This window comes from Chiloscyllium punctatum, chromosome 38 (genome assembly GCF_047496795.1).
Source record: "Chiloscyllium punctatum isolate Juve2018m chromosome 38, sChiPun1.3, whole genome shotgun sequence".
NCBI classification, from domain to species: domain Eukaryota; kingdom Metazoa; phylum Chordata; class Chondrichthyes; order Orectolobiformes; family Hemiscylliidae; genus Chiloscyllium; species Chiloscyllium punctatum.
This window is the reverse complement of record NC_092776.1, coordinates 6,062,515-6,085,607: the sequence shown is the minus strand read 5'-3', so window position 1 is coordinate 6,085,607 and position 23,093 is coordinate 6,062,515. Positions and strand designations below refer to the sequence as shown.

The window sequence follows — 23,093 nt, the reverse complement described above, 5'->3', positions numbered from 1 at the left end:
ACGAAACGTCTGAAAATGAACCTTCCAGCTCAGTGAGCAAACCTATATCCAGAACCTCAACCTGAGCTACAAATCTTCTCAGAACTTGCTAATGCAAAAATATATTCCTCATCTCACATATAGCTTATTAGAGAACAATTCATCTGTACAATCAAACATATGTATCTACTCACAGTCCTTTCTCCAAACTTAGACTGTCAGTGCAACCAATCACATTAATTATTTACTACGCAATGAGCTATATTAATCATGAGTTCATTTAACTAATTACAGATTAATGACTTTCATTGCTGTTAGGGTGATTTTGCTAAAGTTAATTAAAATTCTCTTCTTGAGTTGAATCTGTGTCCAACATTTAAACAATGTGAGACAAGTTTTGCTGCAGCTCTCAGTGTATGGTGTGGATGATTGAGAAACAGCAAACGCAGGCTGAAGTGAGAAGCCAGGCCCGAGCAGAATTGCCCTGGAGATTGCCTTGTTCAGGTCGTTCTGCTACAAGGCGCATTTCGTTAAAGCGAATTCACTGTAACACGATTCACGGATTGGGGACACTGTTTCTATAGCGCAAACTTTTCAAATGTGTATTGGTTATAATGTGATTCGGGCCCCATTAGCTCAAATGGTGCTGCAATTACACGATTTTCTTATAACGCGGGGTGGCACGAGAACAGAACTACCCCGTTACAGCAGAACTGCCTGCATCTGGTTCCTCAGCAACGGAGAGAGATGGAGACTCAGTGTCGGATTTCTGCCTCCTTTACCTTGCCTGGGTACAGGTGGAGGGTCTACCCTATACCCATGAGGGACACAAGCATTGAGATAGAAACACAAAAAATAGGAACGAGAGAAGGCCATTCTGCATGAGAACATTAACCTCTTTGTGTGTTTGTTGTTGAATTGGCTGAATTGTTCAACTGAGGCACTCAGAGGGCATTACATGGATTCGTTTGAATAGAAACTGTCATATAGCATGGAAATAGACCCTTCAGCCCATCTTGTCCATGCCAACCCAATTTCCTAAACTGAACGAACCCAATTTCCCTGCAGTTGGCCTAAATCCCTCTAAACCTTCCCTATCCATGTACCTGTCCAAATGTCTTTTAAATACTGCAATTATACCAGCCTCTCCCACTTCCTCCGGCAGTTCATTCCATTCCTGCACCACCCTCTGCATGAAGAGGTTGCCCCTCAGGTCCCTTTTAAAATGTTCCCCTCTCACCTTAAACCTATGCCTTCTAGTTCTGGACTCCCCTACCCTGGGGAAAAGACCTTGTCTTTACACTCTATGTGACATAATGATATTTCAAGTTCAGTGACTCTGAATATCTCTCTGCAGGTGCTACCAGACCTGCTGAGTTTCCCCAGCACTTTCTCCTTTTACTGCAGATTTCAAGCATCTGCAGGATTTTATTTTTATTAGGGAAGTGTTCATTGTTTGTTAAAACTACCTGGATTCATAAAAGGATAGAATGGTTTGGCTTGAAAGAATTGTGGGAGTTTGGGTGTCAACTTCCAAGGACAAAGGTCACATGATACCAGGTTAGAGTCAAACTGATTTATTATCGAGCTGGAGAGGGTTCAGAAGAGATTTATCAGGATGTTGCTCGTTATGAAAAGTTTGAGTTATAAAGAAATCTTTTCACTGAAGGAGGTTGAGAGGTGACCTGATAGAAGTTTATACAATAATGAGGGGTACAGGTGGAGTTAATGGTAGCTGTCTTTTCCCTAGGATGGGGGATTTCAAAACTAGGGGACACATTTTTAAGGTGAGAGGAGAAAGATTTTAAAAAGACATAAGAGGTAAATTGTTTGTACATTGGGAGGTTCGCGTGTGGAATGAACATCCTCAGGAAGTGGTGGATGTGTGTACAATTACAACCTTTAAAAGACATTTGCATAAGTGCACGAACAGGAAAGGTTTGGAGGGATAATGGTCAGGAGCAGGCAGGTGGAATGAGTCTAGGATTATGACTAGTTGGACCAAAGGGTCTGTTTCCGTTCTGTATGACTCTCTGAAATCACAAGCTTTCGGAGCGCTGCTCCTTCATCAGTGAAAGTGGTCCCGGTCCACCCCAGTCTCACACCAGCACCTCCCACATCGCAACTTTCAAGGAGCTGGAGAAAGAAGAGACAGGTATTGAGCACATCACAGGGACTGGTTTCTCATTGAGTCAAGTCATTCAATTATTCAGCTCAAATCTCAGTGTCAGGCATGTGTCAGTCAGGAGCACTCTCATCACTGAGTCATAAAATGCTGACTTTAAGCTCCCTGCCAGAGACCTGAGACCATGATCCACACTGGCATTTCAATACAGTATAGAGCTGGCAGAGATGCCATCTTTCAATGGTACATTAAGCTGAGGCCCCTGGAAGGACATGAGTAGAGACCTCCCTGTCCCCCTGTGTCCTGGTCAATGTGTATCCCTCACATCACTCACTGGAGAGGTGATATGATCAAAGCACAGAAAATAGGAGCTGAAGTAGGCCAATCTGCTGGTACAACTATAACATTTAAAAGGCATCTGGATGGATATATGAATAGGGAGGGTTTGGAGGGATATGGGCCAAGTGCTGGCAAATGGAACTACACTACACCACATTAATTTAGGTTATCTGGATGAGTTGGACCGGGTCTGTACACCTCATTGACTCTATGATTCTAGTTGTCAGGAGTTTCCCAATTTGTCTCCCCCCCTCACCCCCACAGCTACATGTGCAGTGCTCCTCGGGGAGGGGGGAGGCGTTTAATGCTGGCTTTTTGTCTACTCTGACGGGCTCCGTTGTAGCCCTGGCAGAAATCAGTGACCACAACAAGAATGCAGTCTCCTGTGAAAAAGTGTCAGATCCTTCGCACAATGTAGCAAGTAAAATGAATAAATCAATCCCGGCACTGGAACACAGAGTGCTGACTGCACCTTCCCCACCCCTCCTACCCCTCGTGTTAGCTTCATTGTCACTACACATCACGACAGGGGCTCAAGAATCTCCCCTCCCCCAAGTGACAACTCAAATCTTGTCCTTTCTATGAAAGCAAGTGTTCAGAACAGATAGGCCATTAATGACATTCAAATAAATAATTCAACACATGTTATAATTAACTGGCTTGTTGAATAATAAGTTCATTTTGTGTTCAAATGGTTTCTGAGGGTGGGGGGAGATCCCACAGAGCGGATTAACCCAGGAGGAAAGAAGGACTCCTGTTGGAAGTGGGTGTGTTTCTTCACCCGTTTCCAGACCTGCCAACTCTTATTGTACCCATGATGTAGCGGTGCCGGTGTTGCACTGGGGTGGACAAAGTCAGGATGACTTCACCCGACAAAGGGGCAGTGCACTGAAAGCTTGTGATTCCATAGAAACCTGTTGGGCTATAAGATGGTGTCATGTGACTTCTGACCTTGTCCACCCCAGTCCAACACCGGCACCTCCACATAACAACCCTCCAACCAGTCAGTCTCCAGAGGTCACAAGTCAAAGCGTTGCCAATGTCCGCTATCTTCACGTCTTGTGTTGCTGTGGAGGAGTTCTGGATACCCAGGAAGTGTCCACTCAGTCGTCAGCTCACCCTAGAGCAGGTCTTTGAGTGCACAATTGTCATTCAGATGAGCCAGCACAGACATCATTGACTGAGGCAATGGACAGAGGTAGATGTAACTAACAGGCTCCTGTACCTCTGAGCTGGTGACCTTTTCTGCGAGGGGATACCTAGGACATGTCTGAGAGAATAAAGGAGGAAACTGTTCATTAAATTTCAGACCTGCTGAGTTTCTCCAGCATTTACAAAGCATGTTTCAGAATTTTCTCCTGCCAGGTCTCCCTGCTGTCGAGAGCACATTGGCTTGATAGGTCACTGCATGGTGTTCTTAGCTTTTGCAATGTGTGTGTTGACTTCAGCGTCAAGTGACAGATTGCTGGTGATTGTGGAGCTTAGATACGTGATATCAATAAACTCTAGTGTCACATTATCAATGCGGATAGTTGGTGGCATGGTAACATCCTGGGTCATAGTGTTTGTCTTCCTGATGTTGACTGTCAAAGTAATCTCTCTGTAGAGGAATTGACACACCTTTATCTTCAGTCTCAAGTTCACCTGAACAACTTTCACCAGCACTTCTGGTATTTTTCTTTTTTATTCATTAACAGGACGCGGGTGTCACTGGCTGGGCCCAGCATTTATTACCCCGTCCCTAGTTGCCCCTTGAGAAGGTGGGGATGAGCTGCCTTCTTGAACCTCTGCAGTCCATGACCCTGTAGGTTGACCCACAATGCCCTTAAGGAGGGAATACCAGGAATTTGACCCAGTGACAGTGAAGGAATGCCAACATATTTCCAAGTCAGGATGGTGATTGGCTTGGAGGGGAACTTGCCGGGGGTGGTGTTCCCATGCACAGTATCTGCCGCCCTTGTCCTTCTGGATGGGAATGGCTGTGGATCTGGAAGGTCTGAGGAGCTTTGGTGAATCTGCAGTGCATCTTGTAGATAGTATACACTGCTACTACTGAGCGTTGGTGGTGGAGGGAGGGGATGTTTGTGGGGATGTGGTGCCAATCAAGTGGGCTCCATTGAGCTTCTTGAGTGTTGTTGGAGCTGCACCCATCCAGGCCAGTGGGAGTATTCCATCACACTCCTGACTCATGCCTTGTAGATGGTGGACCGGCTTTGGGGAGTCAGGAGGTGAGTTACTCACTGTGGGGTTCCTAGCCTCTGACCTGCCCTTGTAGCTGGTGTGTTTATGTGGTGAGACCAGTTGAGTTTCTGATCAATAGTAATGCCCAGGATGTTGATAGTGGAAGTGGATGTAGACAACTTTTGTAGATGACCTGAAGAGTTTGGTTAACCGAGGTTGTGAATCAGCCAAAGGTAGATTTCATTTCCATGTCAGGCACTATTTGACTAATGAAGGAAGAGATTTGTGGAATTAATAGTCAACCTCCAACTCCCCCCCCCCCCCCCCCTTGTCTTCAAACCTCCTCGAAACCCACCCCTTTGACCAAATGTTCGGCCATCCATTCAACACCTTCTCACCTGATTCCGTGGGACTTGACTGAGATGCCTCGGGAACTGAAGGCGCTGTATAAATGCAGGGAGGCATTGTTGGTGCCCCTCTGCCCAACCTTTTGTCCAATGGGGATTTGAGAAGTGAAGACATTTTGGCTGCCATACATAAATCCGATAATCTAATTCCCACCACCACCTCAGGGATAAATCCTGATCATTTCAATTCAACATCTGGCCCCGGGTGGGAGGACAGACAGTTATGGGTCAGTCTGTTCAGGCCTTTAAGAGAAAAAGCTGAAATGAATTTGTTCACAAAAGAAAACAGAAGTTGTTGGAAAAGGTGAGCATCTGCTGTCAGACCTGCTGAGCTTTTCCAGCAAACTCTGGACTTGTTTCTGACTTATAGCATCCGCACCCCTTTCGGGTTTTTAAAAAAAATGAAATGTATTTATTTATTGTTTGAAAAGAATCGTGTAACTCCCATCTCCGTTTGAGAACGAAGACAATAGTCTTTCTTTTTAAAATGTTTCCAGTGAGGGAAATGTCCAACTCTGAGCTGCCTAGTCTCAAAAGTGAAACAGAGATTCAACAACTGAGCCAAAGTCGAGCGGTTTCACAGATTTCAGGGCTCCAGCAGTTTTAAGGAGACGCAGATTGCCGAGAAGTTTGAATTTCTCAAGGCAACAGCTGTTGGGTTTCTCCAATATCCCTCCCCTTCCAGAGGGAAGGGGGTTGGACTCTGACAGAGAAATCCTGTTACTGACAGCTGCGAAAGGAACTTGTACGCGTTTATCATCGGCCCCCCTTTTTTCCCTCCCTGTGTGTGTGCAGAGATATATCTGTATCAAACAGGAACAGACTGGGATGGAGTAAGTGTGCAGGGGTACACAGAGAGGAACACGGCAGAGAGAGGAATTTCAACTGATTCCCCGGCTCCTCGTTGTATCGCAGCCCGAAGTGGGCGGGGAGGGGGAAGAGTGAGAACATAGACGGTGAGTGTGGATGTTTTGTCTTGTCTGTATTGTGAAACTGTGCAGGCCATGCAATATGTATGTAAAAGAGAGAGAGAGAGATTGACAATTATTCTGGAACTGGGGAGGAACAGCTGTTTAACAAACCATGTGCATTAGTCAAACTTACTCATCTTGTTGGACAGACATAGATTGCTCTCTCTCTCTCTCTCTGTGTCTGTGTAAAAAGCTCAGTTTATTTCTGTCGGAATGGAGTCTGTAATTGCTGAGTGTGTAATGTGAGGGGCAGCTTTGCTTGTAGATCATACCTCAGGCTCCATGGCACACGGGTCCTTAACCTCAGAGAGAGAGGGAGAGGGATTTCCAGAGGTATGGAATAAACTCCTCGTTAGGTTGGTTTAAAAAAAAGGAAACATTTTGTTTTCTCTCTGTCTGTCGAGAGTTTCTGCTGAGTTGGATTCAAAGGTTTTTATTCCAGCTCCAAGTGTTTTGTTTTTGCTGGTCATAACTTAATACATAAAACACGAAGCCAGCGAGTAAATGGGATTTTCGTTATTAATGATGTGTTTGGCACGTTTAAGGTAGACTACAGTCCCAAGAGGTGAAGCGAAAGGCCTTGCTTTACATTTCTGGGTAATGTTTCCTATGAAAGTGAACGGATCTGTTCTGATGTCAGTTTCGGTAAAACGCCACCTTTTTATTGGCCTTTAGTCTGGGGTGGGGGGAGGTGTGTTTAAGGTGGTCTGACCCGCCCATCCTTACGGTTTGCAAACATTGTCAATTGCTGCACCCCTCCTTAAGTCAGTGAGGGATTTGTTTATTGCTGAGATGTTTGCCGGTTGGGAGGTGCTGGTTAATATTCAACAAATCTGAAGAGATCGGTTTGAGTTGACTGCCTCTCCTACACGTGTGTGTGTCTCAGCTGGGGCACAGTGGGTGACTCCCACACTCCTGAGTCATGAAATTGTGGGTTCAAGTATCTCTGCAGGACGTCAAAGTCGAGACCGAAACCCAGGTGCCAAGGCACTGTCGGGGGTACCGACGTTTGCGTGAGACATATTGAACTGTATTAATGCCTGCCCTCCCAGACAGACTGAAGAAACCATGGCAGGTTTCAACAGGAACGAGGGAGTTTTCCCTAAAGTCCTGGTGATCAGATTATCTGGTCATTATCACATTGCAATTTGGGTGCTACCTTACCTCAATACAACAGTTAAAAACCACACAACAGCGGGTCATAGTGGTTAAGGAGCAACATTCCGAAAGCTAGTGCTTCCAAATAAGCCTGTTGGACTATAACCTGGTGTTGTGTGATTTTTAACTTTGTCCATCCCAGTCCAACACCGGTTCCTCCACATCATCAATACAAGGGGAGTACTTAACTGCATATAGTGCTCTCAGAATGCCCTTTAGTTATGAAAGGTGTTCTACAGATGAAATGTATATAAATAGCAGCAGACCATATGTGCCCTGAGTCTGTATGGCCAACAAGAAACTTATAGAATGTTCACAACAACTCCATTTAAATATCTGCCCTACCTCGTTACCCCTGAATGCACACATCCCAAAGTTTCTATCAGTCAGCTGAGCATCCACAGCTTTTAGGTTCGACCCTGGGTGCCTAGCGCGGTGATACAGCAGTGCTAACCACTGAGCCATCGTGCCTCCCCTTTGGTGGGCCGAATGGCCTGCTTCCTTACTGTAGGGATTGTATGATTATATTCCAACTCCTATGCAGTGGAGGCACTTCTCTTAAAGCTTGTGATTTCAAATACACCTGTTGAACTATAACCTGGTGTCATGTGACTTTGCCTTTAGTAAAATTGTTCCTCCTCCTGATCTTGGGATGTCAGGACTGCAGTTCTCCATTTTCTGTCTTAATCCCTTCTTGTATTTTTGACATGCCCTAGTGTAATGGGGATGGGCTAATAATTTAATTAGCAGTTAATCTAAACTGGGAATTTGGAAATAGTAATTTCTGAAAGCAAGCCTGCATGTTTTCAGGCTGATATTAGTGATCCCAGAGCACCAATCAGAGAAGGAAAGTTTAATTCTTCCAACGTTCCTCATTAAATATTGCTGCTGAAAGCGATTAACTGATCATTCAATGCATTGCTGCTTGTGGTTTCTTTGTACAGAATAGCTACTATGCTTGTCGACATAATAATTGTTTTAAGATGTTTTGAGATGAGATCATGCATAATCAGTATAAGTACCTCCTCGTGGTGTTCAGTGTTATGTTGTATGTTGCTGTTAAGGGGTCCCTCTTTAAAGTGACAAAGTTTCCTTATCATTAAGTAATCACAGTTCTTATAGAAGTAAGTTTAAGTGCACGTAGACACGTTGGCTCTGATTATGAGTTGGTTTATAAATGCTTTTGAAGCTCAACACCAATTTTGAGTGTGACAGAACCGAAACAGGAGTAGACCTTTTCAGTCCATTGTGCCAATTCTGTCAGTCAATTAGCTTATAGCTGAGCTGAATCATGTTGTAGAGAAAAATTGATTTTATTTAATCGTTGGAAATATACCAGTCTTGTCAGGTCTACACAGAGTTCGAGTTTGTAGGAAGTGCCAGAAGTCTTTTCAGCCGAATGCTAAACACTGGCTGTATTTTCATATACTTGTCCACATTCCATGCCCAATTCTTTCATCATTTTGTTTCCCCTACCTAAGCCTGGGGAAAACAAAAGAACAAGACTTTTACCCGTGGCTAACTCCATTTAGGATGTGGAGGTCCAGTGTTGGACTGGGGTGGACAAAGTTAAAAATCACACAACACCAGGTTATAGTCCAAGTACAAGCTTCCTGATGAAGGAGCAATGCTCCAAAATCTTGTACTTCCACATAAACCTGTTGGATTGTAATCTGGTGTTGTATGATTTTTAACGTAACCCCATTTAGCCTACAGACTACAGGACAATGTTTTCTAAGCTTGACTAATCCACCTAAATTCCACAATTCTGGATATTATGGGAAATTTAGCATGGCAATCCACCTAATCTGCATGTCTTTGGACAGTGGGAGGAAACCCACACAGACACAGGGAGAATATACAAACTCCACACAGTCACCCGAGGGTGGAATCAAACCCAGATTCCTGGTGTTATGAGGCAGCAGTGCTAACCACCGTGCCAACCTGATGCCTATGCTTTGGAATATATGTCATCAGGCCTCGTGGAGTTAATGGTAGTTAATAAGGAAATGGCGGATGAAATGAAAAAATATTTTGCTTCTGTCTTTCTGACAGAAGAAACCATTTAAGTAATGGCTGTAAAACAGGAGATGGGAGGGATGGGGGAACTTGATGAAGTTACTGTGAATGAGGAAGTGGGGGCAATTTGGTGACAGACTTGATGGGCCAAAGAGCCTCTCCTGTCCAATATGTTCCTGTCTGAGTTATAAGGACAGGCTGGGACTTTTTTTTTCCCTGGAGTGTAGGAGGCTGAGAGGTGACCTTTTGTAGAGGTTTATAAAATAATGAGGGGCATGGATAGGGTAAATAGCCAAGGACTTTTGCCCAGGGTAGAGGAGTCTAAAACTTAGAGGGCATAGGTTTAAGGTGAGAGGGGAAAGTTTTAAAAGGGACCTTAGGGGCAACTTTGTTTTGCACAGAGGGTGTTGCATGCATGGAATGAACTGCCAGAGGATGTGATAGAGGCTGGTGCAATTACAACCTTTAAAATATATTTGATAGTTACACGAATAATAAAGGTTTAGAAGGATATGGGTCAAATACAGGTAAATGGGACTAGTTCAGTTCAGGAAACTCTGTCGACTTGGTGGGCCAGTTTCCTGCTGTCTGTCTATAAGCTCTACCAGCCCTGATTACTGATCGATTGATTCCGATTGGCGCAAGTCAGGAGTTTGATGGAATACTCCCCACTTGCCCAGATGGGTGCAGCTCCAACACTCAGAAAGCTTGACACCATCCAGGACAAAGCAGCCGCTTGATTGGTGCCACATCCACAAGCATCCACTCCCTCCATCACCGATGCTCACCAGCCTCTATCACATCCTCTGGCAGTTCATTCCATGCATGCACCACTCTCTGTGTAAAACAAAGTTGCCTCTAAGGACCCTTTTAAAACTTTCCTCTCTCACCTTAAACCTATGCCTTCTAGTTTTGGACTCCTCCTACCCTGGGGAAAATCCCTTGGCTATTTACCCTATCCATGCCCCTCATGATTTTATAAACCTCTACAAAGGTGTGTACTATCTACAAGGTGCACTGCAGAGATTCACCAAAGATCCTCAGACTGCACCTTCTAGACCCGTGGCTACTTCCATCTAGAAGGACAAGGGCAGCAGATTTGGAGGAAACCCACCCCCTGCAAGCCACTCACCATCCCAACTTGGAAATATATTGCCGTTCCTTCACTTGGGTCATAGCCCTGGAACTGCCTCCCTACGGGCATTGTGGGTCAACTCTCAGCACATGGACTGCAGCGGTTCAAGACGGCAGCTCACCCCCACCTTCTGAAGGGTTAACTAGGGCCCGCCAATAAATGCTGGGCCCAGCCAGAGACACCCATGTCCCATAAATGAATTAAAAATTAAGAAACACGGTGCCATGTTATGGTGACGAGTGCTGCACCTTGTCAATGGGGTTGCATTCATCACACACATCTGGGATGGAGTGACATGCATTTCACACTAGAGCTGGGCATCACGTCTAGTAATGTCGGTAGGGACACAGGTTTTCTCTCTATTGAACAGGGCGTTTCATCCTATAATCTCCTGCAACCTCCTGCACAACCTGACAGAATCAGTGTGTTGGCAGGTAAACATTGAGGCGAATGAGCCTTTCAGACAATAAACTGCCCATGTTAAGAAAACAGCAGTGTTTTTATTGAATGTTTTGCTGAAGATTTGCAAGAGAATTTTATTTGACTTTCCCACACATTAAGAGATGATAGACCTGATACTTACAGATTAACATTGATCTGGCACTTGCTCAGTTGTTGCTCTCCCTTTTATAATCCCATCGACAGAAAAAGATGACCAGCACGTACAATTTTTTTTCTGCTGTTGCCAACTTTCTAGCCATGTACCATATTGCTGTGCCAGTAATTTGTGCTGTGGAGCTGGGGGGAGCCACCTTGTTTGCCCACTCATCAGGAACGCAAATCAGCCAGAGACACTGCACTTGAAATCTTTGTTTGAAAGTTAATCCAAGGATGGTGTTTGGTTTCCTCAATGCCCCGTGATTTACCAATGACGCCTCTACCCTGCAGTTCCCAGCTAGATTTCAACCAATGGTTCACAAATTTAGATGAGGAAAGATGGGGGTGGCATGGTGGCTCAGTAGTTAGCAGTGCTGCCTCACAGCGCCAGGGACCCGGGTTCAATTCCCGCTTTGGGCAACTGTCTGTGTGGAGTTTGCACATTCTCTGGGTGCCCCAGTTTCCTCCCACAATCCAAAGATGTGCAGGTTAGGGTGGATTGGCCATGCTAGGTCACCCATAGTGTTCAGGGATATGTAGGTTAGGTGCATGAATCAGGGGCAGATGTAGGGGAATGGGTTTGGGTGGGATACTCCTTTGGAGGGTTAGCGTGGACTTGTTGGGCCGAAGGGCCTGTTTCCATACAGTAGGGATTCTAATTACTTTACTATATTGCTAGGAGACAGGAAGGACTGCAGATGTTGGAAGCCAAGTTCAATAGATGTGGTTGCTCTTAACAATTAGCGATGGGCAGTAAATGCTGAACAAACCAGTGATACCCACATCCTGTGAATGAATTAATTAAAAAAATATTGGTCCTTGTACCTTCAGGTCTGAAACTCTGCAAGTCCCACCTGAAATCTCACTGCATCTCTTTTCTCTTTTCTTCACTCTCTTTCTCCTCCTCCTTACGATCTATTGCTTTCACCGAGCAGTTGGTCACCTGTCCACATATCCCCTTGTGTGACCTGGTGTCAAAACTGTGAAACTCTAAGGGGACATTCTGTGATGTTAACAGTGCTGCATATGGATATGTTGATTTGGATGTGTTTGCATGTGCGTTAACATGCAAATATAGAGATGGATACATAAATAGGAGGCAAATCCTCCAGTTAGGGAATGGGGTTTGGTATTGAGATGGATTCAGACTTCGCAACACCACTCTGAGGTTGCTACCTTGCTGTCAAAAAGTATAATTCACTTACAGGACTTACCGCCTCAGTATTCATAGAGTCATAGAGATGCACAGCATGGAAACAGACCCTTCGGTCCAACCTGTCCATGCCGACCAGATATCCCAACCCAATCTAGTCCCACCTGCCAGCACCCGGCCCATATCCCTCCAAATTCACTAGATTAGATTAGATTCCCTACAGTATGGAAACAGGCCCTTTGGCCCAACAAGTCCACACTGACCCCCCGAAGAGTAACCCAGCCAGACCCATTCCCCTGCCCTGTATTTACCTCTGACTAATGCATCTAATACTATAGGCAATTTAGGATGGCTTATTCACCTAACCTGCACATCTTTGGACTGTGGGAGGAAACCAATGTAGACACGGGGAGAATGTGCAAACTCCACACAGACAGTCACCCGAGTCTGGAATCAAACCCGGATCCCTGGCGCTGTGAGGCAGCAATGCTAACCACTGAGCCACCGTGCCGCCCACATATACCTATCCCAATGCCTTTTAAATGTTGTAATTGTACCAGCCTCCACCACTTCCTCTGGCAGCTCATTCCATACACGTACCACCCTCTGTGTGAAAACATTGCCCCTTAGGTCTCTTTTATATCTTTCCCCTCTCACCCTAAACCCATACCCTCTAGTTCTGGACTCCCCTACCCCAGGGAAAAGACTTTGTCTGTTTATCTTATCTATGCCCCTCATGATTTTATAAACTGCTATAAGGTCATCCCTCAGCCTCCGATGCTCCAGGGAAAACAGCCCCAGCCTGTTCAGCCTCTCCCTGTAGCTCAAATCCTCCAACCCTGGCAACATTCTTGTCGACCTTTTCTGAACCCTTTCAAGATTCACAACATCTTTCCGATAAGAAGGAGACCAGAATTGCACACTTTATTCCAACAGTGGCCTAACCAATTGTCCTGTACAGCCACAACATGACCTCCCAACTCCTGTACGCAATACTCTGACTAATAAAGGAAAGCATACCAAACGCCGCCTTAATACTTCGTTTCATAGTCATAGAGCACGGAAACAGACCCTTCGGCCCAATCAGTCCATGCAGAACATAATCCCAACTAGTCCCACCTGCCTGCTCCTGGCCCATATTCCTCTAAATCTTTCCTATTGATGTATCAAGCCAATTGTTTTTTAACGTTGTATTGTACCCACGTCCACCACTTCCTTAGAAAATCATTCCTTCTGTGAATCACCCTCTGTGTAAAAACTTTGCCTCTTATGTGTTTTTTAAATCTCTCTCTCCTCTCAACTTTAAAAATGTGCCCCCTAATCTTGAAATCCCCCACCCTTGGGAAAAGACCACTACCATCAACTCTATCTACACCTCTCATTATTTTATACACTTCTAACAGGTTGTCTCTCAACCTCCTACACTCCAGTGAAAACAGCCCCAACCTATCCAGCCTTTCTTTATAACTCAACCTTCCATACCCTACAACATCCTGATAAATCTCTCCTGAACCCTCTCCAGCATAGTAACATCCTTCCTGTAACTGGGTGACCAGAACTGGATACAGTATTTCAGAAGAGGCCTCACCAATGTCCTGTACAACCTCAATATGACGTTCCCAACTCCTGTACTCAAAGGACTGAGCGTTTTTTTTTATTTCACAAAAAGCAGAATGCTGCAAATGCCACTTTTAATGGTTGATGGCAGAATGCCTGTTTTCGTTTTACAATTGAAATTATCGACTGGCAAAACTGTAGCAGTGAGTGGTTTTGGAATCCGCGATCGCAGACAATGTGATTTTGTTCGCCAGCTGTGAAAACAGGCTTTCTACTCTTTTCCAACCGCAGGGGAAGTTGACCTTGCTGAATTATGATGAAGCATTACTTTATTTTCTGTAAGAACGGTGTGTGTTGACAATATTACAGATTCAGTAATGATATGTTTTTGAACACGGATTGATGTATATTTGCAGGAAGAGTTTGCGGGGTAGTGGAGGGAGGTGGTGAGGAAGGACGAGACTGTGGGAGAACTGTGTATTACGTTGTCTGAGAGCTGGTACAGGTTTACCGAAGAAGTAATGTGGAGGGGTTTGTGAATTTGACGGCGGGGCAATGGGATCACAGTGACTATACCCAGGTGTGTGAACTGTCAAACTGTCTCTGCATTGAGTAGGTATCACGTCACAGGAAGTTAAATCCTAACATTTTATTTTAGCCAGTGTAGCAAGGTATTAATTTCCTCTGGTAAACATGGTTAACTTGATTAAGATAGTGCACAACAAAACCTGGTTCATGCTTTTGCATTTGTCAGGCAAAATGACAATCCCATTTTAAGAACATAGAAAATAGTAGGCCGTTCGGCCCTTTGAGCCTGCTCTCCCATTCAGTAGGATCATGGCTGATCTTCAAACTCAGTCTTCCGTTTCGACTTTCTTCCCAGGCCCTTTGATCTCTTTAGCCTTGAGAACTGTATCTAACTCCTTCCGGAAAACATTCAATGTTTTGGTCTCAATGGCGGAGAATTCCATAGGCTCCCTTCTCTCTGGGTGGAGACATTTCTTCTCGTCTCAGTCTTCAATGGCCTCCTCTGGCTCCTTAAACCAAACCCCTTATTTCTGGACTCCCCAGTCAGTGGGAACATCCTCCTTGTGTTTATCTTGTCTATTCTTGTTTCATTACAATTGTTAACGTTGAAAGACTTGGATAAATCGCCTTTTATAGTTTTTATGGCAGCAGTTATCTTTGTTTAAAGTGTGTTACATTTGGTGACCTGATTCCACTCCAGAATAATTGTGAAGAGAGGGAAAGTAATTATCCAGATGATGACGGTGCTTCAATTCATTTGTGTCTCATTGTCAGTTCATGCAATCAGATCTGACACATCATTTGTAACGCTTCACTTTGAGACCAGCGTGTTGGAGAGGTGTGACTGTGACCATCGGGCATTATCCCACCTCGTACTTCTCTCGACACAATGATAGCCCTCTTCCCCATCCATTAGCCAAGTACCTGGGCCTCTGTAAACTGGATTCACTCTTTACTACCCAACTGTAGCAAGGGAATCGCCTGTAAGGCATTCTCTTTCCACTCCATATGCCACCTCCCCTCCCCTGGGTCCCCCATGACTTTAACCCTTAACCCTCTTATTTCACAGGAGCTCCACTTTTTCGACTGTGGAGAGAGAAACCGAACTCATGTTTTGGGTCCAGTGATTAGATTAGAACATAGAACATAGAAAAATACAGCGCAGTACAGGCCCTTCGGCCCTTGATGTTGCGCCGACCGAAGCCTACCTAACCTACACTAGCCCAATAACCTCCATATGCTTGTCCAATGCCCGCTTAAATGACCATAAAGAGGGAGAGTCCACCACTGCTACTGGCAGGGCATTCCATGAACTCACAACCCGCTGAGTAAAAAATCTACCCCTAACATCTGTCCTTTACCTACCACCCCTTAATTTAAAGCTGTGTCCCCTAGTAACAGCTGACTTCATTAGTGGAAAAAGGTTCTCACTGTCAACCCTATCTAAACCCCTAATCATCTTGTACACCTCAATCAAATCTCCCCTAAACCCTCTTTTCTCCAATGAGAAAAGCCCCAAGTGCCTCAGCCTTTCCTCATACGATCTTCCTACCATGCCAGGCAACATCCTGGTAAACCTCCTCTGCACTCGTTCCAATGCCTCCACATCCTTCCTATAGTATGGCGACCAAAACTGCACACAATACTCCAGATGAGGCCGCACCAGAGTCTTATACAACTGCAACGACCTCAGGACTCCGGAACTCAATTCCTCTACCAATAAAGCCCAGTACACCAAATGCCTTCTTCACAGCACTATTTATCTGGGTGGCAACTTTCAAAGATCTGTGTACATGGACACCAAGATCCCTCTGCTCATCCACACTACCAAGTAGTCTACCATTAGCCCAGTAATCCATCTTCTTGTTACTCCTACCAAAGTGAATGACTTCACACTTAGCTACATTGAATTCCATTTGCCACCTTACTGCCCAGCTCTGCAACCTATCTATATCCCGCTGTAACCTGCCACATCCTTCGCTGTCCACAACTCCACCGATTTTCGTGTCATCCGCCAACTTGCTCACCCAGCCTTCAAGCCCCTCCTCCAGGTCATTTATAAAAATGACAAACAGCAATGGACCCAAAACAGATCCTTGTGGAACACCGCTAGTAACTGCACTCCAAGATGAACCTATACCATCAACTACTACCCTCTGTCTCCTTCCAGCCAGCCAATTCCTAATCCAAACTTCTAATGCACCCTCAATGCCATACCTCCGTCGTTTTTGCATTAGCCTGCCATGGGGTACCTTATTGAACGCCTTGCTAAAATCCATATACACCACATCTACTGCTTTACCCTCGTCCACTTCCTTGGTCACCTTCTCAAAGAATTCAATAAGGTTTGTGAGGCACAACCTGCCCTTCACAAAACCATGCTGACTATCCTTGATCACATTATTCCTATCCAGATGTTCATAAATCCTATCCCTTACAATTCTCTCTAAGACTTTGCCCACAACAGAAGTGAGACTCACTGGCCTATAGTTACTTGGTCTATCCCTGCTCCCCTTCTTGGACAAGGGGACCACATTCGCTATCCTCCAGTCTTCTTGCACTATTCCCGTAGACAACGACAACATAAAAATCAAGGCCAATGGCTCCGCTATCTCCTCCCTAGCTTCCCAGAGGATCCTAGGATAAATGCCATCAGGCCCAGGGGACTTATCTATTTTCACCCTTTCCAGTATTCCCCGGACCTCTTCCCTACATACCTCAAGGCCATCCATTCTAATTGCTTGTGACTCAATATTCACATCAGCAACAGTGTCCTGTTCCTGAGTGAATACTGACGAAAAGTATTGATTTAGTGTCTCACCAATCTCCTCGCCTCCACACACAACTTCCTACTACTATCCTTGACTGGACCGATACCTACCCTAGTCATCCTTTTATTCCTGACATACCTATAGAAAGCCTTTGGGTTTTCCCTAATCCTACCAACCAAGGACTTTTCATGTCCCCTTCTCGCTGCTCTTAGCTCTCTCTTTAGATCCTTCCTGGCTACCTTATAACTCTCAATCGCCCCAACTGAACCTTCACGCCTCATCTTTACATAGGCCACCCTCTTCCCTTTAACAAGGGATTCCAATTCCTTATTAAACCACGGCTCCCTCACAAGACCCTTTACTCCCTGCCTGACTGGTACATACTTATCAAGGACACCCATTAGCTTTTCCTTAAACAATCGCCACATATTATTTGTGTTCTTCCCTTGAAGCCTATTTTTCCAATCCACGCATCCTAAGTCATGCCTCACCGCATCATAATTTCCCTGCCCCCAGCTATAACTGTTGCCCTGCAGTGCACACTTATCCCTCTCCATCACGAGAGTAAAAGTCACCGAATTGTGGTCACTGTCCCCAAAGTGCTCACCTACCTCCAAGTCTAACACATGGCCTGGTTCATTACCTAGAACCAAATCCAGTATGGCCTCCCTCTTGTTGGCCTGTCTACATATTGTGTCAGGAAACCCTCCTGCACACATTGGACAAACACCGACCCATCTAACGAACTCGAGCTATAGCTTTCCCAGTCAATATCTGGGAAGTTAAAGTCCCCCATAACAACCACCCTGCTACTTTCACTCTTCTCCTGAATCATCCTCGCAATACTTTCCTCTACTTCTCTCGGACTATTAGGAGGCCTGTAGAAAACTCCTAAATCCCTCTTTTATCCCCATCTCTGACCCTACTAAAACATTTAAACCCTGGAACCTGCAACAGCCATTCCTGTCCTGTTCTACCCACGTCTCTGTAATAGCCACAACATCGAAGTCCCAGGTACCAACCCATTAGATTAGATTCCCTTCGGCCCAACAAGTCAACACTGACTGTCCGAAGAGTAACCCACCCAAACCCGTTTCCCTCTGACTAATGCACCAAACACTATGGGCAGTTTAGAATGGCCAAATCACCTGACCTGTGGACTGTGACAGGAAACCAGAGCACCCGGAGAAAACCCACGCAGACACAGGGAGAAGGTGCAAACTCCACACAGACAGTCGCCTGAGGCTGGAATCGAACCTGGGTCCCTGGCGCTGTGAGGCAGCAGTGCTAACCACTGCGCCACCGGGCTGCCATAATCCGCCATGATCCTTCCCTCAGAACCGTATTTGAATTTGAGAGTCCACCAATCACAAAAAGCTAACATCCAAGTTGAGCAGCTAATAGAGAGAGCAAATGGCCTTTATTTCAAAGGGACTGGTGTATTACAACAGAAAGGTTTTGCTGAAACTGTGCAAAGCTCTCATCAGAGCACAGCTGGAATACTGCGGACAACTTGGGTCCCGTTATTGGAGGGAAGATGTCCTGGCACGGGAAGCAGTTCAGAGAAGGTTCACTCGGCTAATCCCTGGTATGGAGGGACTGTGTAAACACTTATTGTGTTTAGTAGATTGGGGCCCGCACTTGTTGGAGTACAGAAAAATAAGAAATTACCTTAAACACACACACTTCTTGGGGGTCAAAATCCTTGATGTGGAAAAGTTGGTTCCTGTTTAGACCTGAGTCTAGGACCAGAGGGTATCATCTCAGAATAAGAGTCACACATTGTAAGACAGAGGTGAGACATTTCTTCTCCACCCTCACAGTGCCAGGGACCCGGGTTTGATTCCAGCCTCGGGCAATTGTCTGTGTGGAGTTTGCACATTCTCCCTGTGTCTGCGTGGGTTTCCTCTCGGTGCTTCAGTTTTCTCCCAGAGTTGTGCAGATTAGGATGGATTGGTCATGGGAAGTTTCCCCGTTGTGTCTAAGGATAGATGGATTAGCCATGGGAAATGCAGGATTATGGGGTGGGTCAGGGTGGGATGCTTTTCAGAAGGTTGCTGTGGACCTAATGGGCTGAATGGCCTGCTTCCAATTGCAGGGATTCTATGCTTCTATTTAGCAATGCTTAAAATTTGTACCCAATCAGCAATTTTCTTTAAAGCTGATCGTTGGCACTGGATTCATTTCAGGGATAAGGGGGTGCAAAAGAGAAACAAAACGAGAGAAAAGGTTGGGAATTAGGAAGGGATATTCCAGGTTACAGAATCATGGAAGTGGATGAAGGTACAGATTAGATGTAACAGAAAAGGTCTAAGGGGCAGAATGGCCTAGTCCCATTCCTTGAATGAATGGAAAACAGATCAGAGGGAAAGTAATCTGGAAAATCTGAAACTGAGAAATTAAAGCCATAGTATTTAAAGTCACCATATTCCTTTCAGACCATAGTCCTCTTCCCTCATTACTGAGAGATGACCGGTGGTGGTTTAACCTGAGGGTCACCATGTCTCAGGTGAGGGGAGATGTTGAAAAAGAGAGTCCTTCATGGTAACCTCAGCTGGTGCGGGAATTGAACCCACGCTGTTGGCAGCAGTCTGCACCGCAAACCAGCCATCCAGCCAACTGATCTCTCTCCTCTCCACCATAAAAATGTGACTCCTAGTCTTGAAATCTCCCATCCTATGGAAAAAATGACTCCCATTCACTCTATCTATCCCTCTCATTATTTTATAAACCTCAATCAGGTCACCTCTCCACCTCCTACGCACCAGAAATCCTCAACTGCACTCTCCTCCCTTTTCCCCTTAACCCTTGATTCCCTAAAATAAAACAGAGAGCTGCAGACATTGGAAATCTGAAATAAATTGCTGGGGAAACTTAGCAGGTCCGGCAGTATCTGTGGAGAAAACAGAGCTAACGTTTCAAGCTCACAACTCTTCATCAGAACTGATAGTAGCAAGGAGGAAATGTGATCGATTCCTTTACTGTATAAACATGTGCCTATGTCAGACTTCAATAAATTTAATGACCCAGCCCCAACAGCCCCCTGATTTGCTCCTGTCAGAGAAGAAATACCTCCCCTCTGAGCCACCCCCAAACAAGAAGTTGAAGTTATTTGTCGTTGTATTCACCAGAACTTGTGCTAACTTAGAGGTTCCCTCTGGTTGTGCATCTTGTGCGATGACAAATAGAGGAAATCAGAATGGAGAGAATGGACTAATTTCTACAGTGTAATCCTCGTGGTTAGGTGCTGGACTAGGTCATTGACCTCTTGGGGCTGCCGAGTAAAGACATCCCCTCCAACACTGGAGCACCAGCTTTGATTACTGTATCTCTGTAGAGGGAGCTGAACTGCCAAACGGGAGTCTGAGCGACTCAGTTGGTGACAATTGCACTCAAACCCATGAGCTTGAGAAAGCTGGCACAGCTGTGAAGGGTTGAATGGCCTCCTGCTGTGCCATATTGATTCTGTGGATTACTGGCAGAGTTCCACATGGCGTACATTGGTAGCCAATGTTCTTAATGCTGATTGAAACCACCAGTTATTAGACTCCAGAGGCCACTGTGTTTGGTTTAGATGGTGGGTTATCCAACTGCCAACTTTCCTTCGTTGATGTTGATTTTGTTTTTAAACAAAATACCCAGCTCCCCGAACCTGTTTGGCAGGGGTTGGGATATGATAAACTGGCCCTCCCAGAGCTCTGTTGCCATGGTAACGATCAGTTTGTAGGAGGTGGCGAAAGCTGGTGTTTCGGGGCCACATTCTGACATTGTAAAGCGAGGCCGGGGCAGGCTGCATTCAGGTGGCACCCTCCTCCGTAGCTCTGGAAACTTCCAGATATTTTCTAATCCACCCATTCAGAGAAATCATTGAACACATGTATGGCAGCATGGTTGGTTCAGTAGTTAGCACTGCTACCTCACAGCACCAGGGACCCGGGTTCGATTCCAGCCTCGGATGATTGTCTGTGTGGAGTTTGCACATTCTCCCAGTGTCTGCGTGGGTTTCCTCCAGATGCTCCAGTTTCCTCCCACAGTCCAAAGATGTGCAGGTCAGGTGAATTGCCCATAGTGTTAGGTGCATCATTCAGGGGGAAATGGGTGTGGGTGGGTTTTTCTTCAGAGGGTTGGTGTGGACTTGTTGGGCCGAAGGGCCTGTTTCCATACTGTAGGGAATCTAATCTATATATAAAAAAAATCTCTGGAGCAGGTGGGTCTTGAACCCAGGCCTCCTGATTTAGAGGTAGGGACATTACCACAGCACTACAAGATTCCTTTTGCACTTCTTTTAGTTTGTTCTTTCCACTTACAAATTTTAAATGTTCAAAACAAATGTCCTGATAAGGTCCTGCTGGAAATCTGAAGTGAGATTGAAAATGGTGAACCCATCATCATCGTCATCATCAGCGGTCCCTCATAGATGAGGATGACTCTCTACCCCCTCGCAGGGTGAGTCTGTAGGATGCCGTGCAGACCGATCGGGTTACCACAGGCTCTGTTACACTGGGGGCAGGGGGTGGTCACGGGAAGGGAATGGGTGGTACATACTGGAAAAATGTACGAGGTTAATCAGCTTCTGGAAAGGGCTCACTCAACGAGAAAAGATAGTCTAGTCAGGCCACTGAGCTATTATCCATTGGAGTGTAGAAAACCCCGAGGTGATTTTATTGAAACATACAAGATTCTGAGGGGAATACTAAATAAAAACTGAAAGAACTGTGGATACTGTAAATCAGAGACAAGAACAGAAGGTGCTGGAAAAGCTCAGCAGGTCTGGCAGCACCTGTGGAGAGAAATCAGAGTTAACATTCTGGTGACCCTTCCTCAGAACTGCATCCTGAGGGGCCTTGAAGGGGTAGATGCTTATGGCATGTCACCCTTTTGTGGGAGGCACTAGAATTAGGTGACTTGAAGTCTTTATTGAATTGTAATACTGACCACATTCTGTCTGTTCTCTGTTTTCCTTAGATTCTCTGACCCTCACAGGCTGGTCTTGTTTACTTTGCTCTTAGTAGAGAGATCCCATTCTCACCATTTCACTCCTTAGTTTACACCCATTTTATATTTCTTTATCTCTTTCACTACCATTAACAACTCGTTTATGTTTTACACTGGGCCTGTCCACCAGCTTTTTAATTTCTTGCATGTGGACATCACCAATGAGACCAACATTTATTGTCCGGAAGGCCGAAACGTCGATTCTCCTGCTCCTTGGATGCTGCCTGACCTGCTGCGCTTTTCCAGCAACACATTTTCAGCTCTGATCTCCAGCATCTGCAGTCCTCACTTTCTTCCAGAGGGCAGTTAAGAAGCAGTGCTGTGGGTCTGGAGTCACACTCCACCATCTGCTGCCTTGCTCCTCCTTCACCGTTTCTGTCAAAAGTATATTTTTAAAAAAATGATTTTTCAAACACCTTTCAGCTCTGAAGAGGAGTTCTACTGCACTTGAAACGTTAACTCTGTTTCTTTCTGCACCGATGCCTTTGGACCCACTGAGTTTCTCCAGCACTTTGTGTGTTTGTTTTAGAATCCTTACAGTGTGGAAACAGGCCCTTCGGCCCAACAAGTCCACACCGACCCTCCGAAGCGTAACCCTCCCAGATCCATTCCCCTACCCTATTACTCTACATTTATCCCTGACTAATGCACATAGCCTACACATCCCTGAACACTATGGACAATTTAGCATGGCCAATCCACCTAACCTGTACATCTTTTGATTATTTGTTTTGGAATTAGGGGACGCAGTTTAAAAATAAGGGAGTCTTCCATTTCAGACAGCGATGGGGAGAAATGTTCTCTGTCTCTGTCTGTAGAACACGGGAGACGGGATCATTGGATCTGGTTAAGACCGAGGCAAGACCAAGAAAGGAGGTGGGGACATCAGCATGAGTGAAATAGATTTGAAGCCAGAATCGAACCAGCCATATCAAATGGTGAAACAGGATTGAGAAAGCAAATGGTCTATTTCTGCTCCTAGTATGGAGACTGGTAGCAGAAAAGACGAGTTAATGTCTTAAATTTAACCTGTCATCTAGCATTGCCTGTTAGGTTTACAGCAGAAACATCAACTCATCTTTCAGTCAGATGATAGTTTCCACCGAAACCCTGCCCTGTCAGGTGTGTGGGAGAGATTCCAGAACACTGTTTGGGAAAGGGGAGGGGAGTGACCCGCC

The 23,093-nt window shown here is 45.4% G+C and overlaps 1 protein-coding gene across 2 annotated transcripts in view; it reads left to right on the top strand.

The window, feature by feature from the left end:
- The window catches only part of lzts2a (leucine zipper, putative tumor suppressor 2a), a 226,085-nt gene that overhangs the window by 9,152 nt on the left and 193,840 nt on the right, over positions 1 to 23,093 (top strand). Inside the window, exon 1 of one of the 2 annotated variants that reach the window (XM_072557077.1) lies at positions 5,735 to 5,987. The exons of the other annotated variant lie outside the window; for it this stretch is intronic. The gene's annotated coding sequence lies outside the window, so the exon portion shown is untranslated. Of the gene's footprint in view, positions 1 to 5,734; positions 5,988 to 23,093 lie in introns of those variants that run through there. 2 annotated transcript variants of the gene reach the window in all.